This window comes from Phaethon aethereus (genome assembly GCF_964289735.1).
Source record: "Phaethon aethereus genome assembly, chromosome: 5".
Classification (NCBI taxonomy): Eukaryota; Metazoa; Chordata; class Aves; order Phaethontiformes; family Phaethontidae; genus Phaethon; species Phaethon aethereus.
In genome coordinates, this window is record NC_138579.1 from 69,568,697 (window position 1) to 69,571,615 (window position 2,919).

The following is a 2,919-nucleotide window of genomic DNA, read 5'->3' on the forward strand; positions in this document are numbered from 1 at the left end:
CAGGCTGGCTCTCGCTACGTAATCCAAATGTAAGTACTCTGCACCGTTCTCACAGCGTGTGCTTCGGGGTGGGTGGGTGTGTTTACTGGTGGATAGATGGACGTGTGGGTCCCGCTCAGTCTAACGGTCAAATAATAGTGATGTACCTCACGACGGACAGTAGAGGAAATGAAGCTATCTATCTCACCACTTGGAGAGTGGTAAGAGGCCATTATGTCAACCAGTTTTATAAGAGAACCAACTTTGCACCCACCACTGCTCCTGTGCCGTACTCACACACGTTGTGGCATACCTATCTTTGGGAAAGAGCTTCCGAGAGAGGTAACCTGAAAGGGAATAAAGCGTAGGAACTGCGTCACCCAAGGATCTTCATCACCTTGCTACACTACGGCAGCCCTTCCCCGTGACTAATGCTGCCCGATGACACTGGCTTTCCCAGTGCAAACTGGTGGAGCATTCAGGGAAGGGATGGCACCAGTTCGCAAAATAACCCTTGGGGTGGAAGGACGTTCTTGCGCACGCGGAGCTTTTTTATGTTCTGTTGAGGAAACAGAGCAGTTTTGGAGAAGCCAAGCGGGGAGGGAAAGAGGAATCGGGGCTCTTTTAAAACGCTTTGGCCACAAACACAAGTCCTAAAATGGCTTTTTTTGCACTCTGTCCCCTCTGCGCAGAGGGACCAGCAGCCAATTGCGTTATAGCCTTGCTGATTACTTATGATTCCCTTCCTGTGAGGACAGGCCCTGATGTGTTGTTTTTTGATAACGCTGGCTCCTTTAGAGCAATAATGCTGGTACAGTTTCCTGCCTAATCGGAGAGCAATTACTGTACCTCAAAAGGGAAAACGTTTAGAAGAACCCAGTTTTAGCTCAGAAGTGATAACAGGAACATTTTCTTGCTAAGCCGTGGTTAGACTTGAGCTCATTCAATCATCTCCCATGGCAAAACGTGACAAAAATCAAAGAGATAGGAGAGGCTGAGGGTTATTCTTATCTACCGTCTTCCTCTGTGATGAGGGTCCCCAGCTGCCTGCATGGTCTGGGAGCTGGGATTTTGCTAGTGCCCATCCGTCGTAAGAGAACGTGGCATCTTTTCCCTCTAGGTCCCTAATTTGAATTTGCTCTAGTTTAGGAATGAACAACATTTGCTATTACTGATTTCTGACCTGTGTTAATTGAGCTAGTGGCCTTGGCCAGCTCTTCACTGGTTACCACGGCCAGAAGTAGAAGGTGTACTTCAGCGGTTTGCAGAGGTGCTGTTAGAGCTGCCTTTGCTTAGTTGCTGAACCCATCACTATTTTTGAATTTGCCAAACCAGTACGGGAACAAAAATCAAAGATTAAAGAGCTGAAAGGTTATTCTAGCAGAGGGGTGTAGCCAAAGACAGTATTATCCTGTAGTTTTGGAACGGGACCGGCAAACAGAATATCTGGGGGGGAAAATAGTCTCTGCTTGGACTCCTGGCATATTTCTGGTGATTCAGTGCTTTCTTTAGAACTCAGGCATTTCCACCTAAGGCTGAGGCATGTGCTTTTGACCTCTCGCTGGAGAAGTCTCTGGCTACAAAGGGTGTGTGTCTGTGGTGAGAGGAACGCTATCTTACTGAAGTCGAGCGGGGAAAGGAAATGACTCAGTCATCAAAAGGCCCTCCTTCCTCAGGGAACTGTCCTTAATCAGTATTATCCCGCTACAATAATACTATTGCGGGAGGACTGTGGAGCAGAGCACTTGCGTAGCCATGTAAACTGCTTCCTGTATTTGCCAAACAAAACAGCATTCAGCAATTAATAGAATTTAGCTATTAGTCCTGCTATGATAAAACAACGGCCGCTGTTCATCCTGCAACCCGTCTTGGTGCAATCCTTCTCCCAGGAAGAGTCCTTTTCTTTTGGATCTGCGTTACCTGCCGCTCCAGGAAAGAATAAACAAGAATAATCAAGATATTGCTTGCCTTTTGCTTGGCTTAAAGTGTCATAGCTATGAAAATTGTCCTCGTTACCCTTGCGAGAGCTATTGCAGAGCTTCCCCCGGGACGCCCCGATTAGTCATTGCTTTAGTATTAAGCCGGGATACTTTGTGCTGCTTGCCAGGGATCCTGCACAATCTCTACCTTTTGGTGCTGGATAATAGGCAGCTCCAGGCATTGGCAGGGGAAGCTACAGGATAAAGCAGCGGCTCCTTCGGAGCTCGGGGACCAGGGGCATTGCGGAGGCTCGGCTCGCCCTCGTTAACTCTGACGAGACGCAGCCACAGACGGGCAGCAACAAATGGACCGTTCGCTCTTCTTCGATTTGGGAGGGGAGAAGCTCGGTACGCGGCGAAGAAAATGCCGCTCGTAGCTTGCTCCCCCCTCACCGTCGCCCTTCCAGCGCTGCCCGTCGGCCATGGCCGCGCGGGGTTTGCGGGTTGACCGCTGTACGTGTCTGGCAGCCAGATCACACCGGGGCTGAACGGAGGATCTCTCTTGCTGCCATCAAGGCTCTTGCCGCTGCGTTTGTTAATTGTAGTAGCATCTCAGGTCTGGCGCAGGCACCGAGATCCGTGGTAGCTGTATGGTTTAACCATCCAGTGAGCGGACAGTCCGATTTGGAAAGCTTTTATAACGGTATCGGGAAGGAAGCAACAGGTGAACACAGCAAACAGGGCTGGGTAAGAGCTAAATAATAATCGTGGATAGCTAGATCAGAGTAACAAGTGTTATTAGACACACACGGGGTAAAAGGCATTCTTGCATCAGTTAATTTTTACGTGGAAGTTTTCAAATACGCAAAGGAATCTCAACTGACATGTGGGAAAACCTACCTGGTGAAACTTGGAAGTTTGTTGGTTTTTTTTTTTTTTTTTGCAGATACCAAAAAAATTCGAATAGATCAGTCAGAGAGTTATTTGTCCAAAAAAAACCCATTCCCAGTGCCCAGTTCCC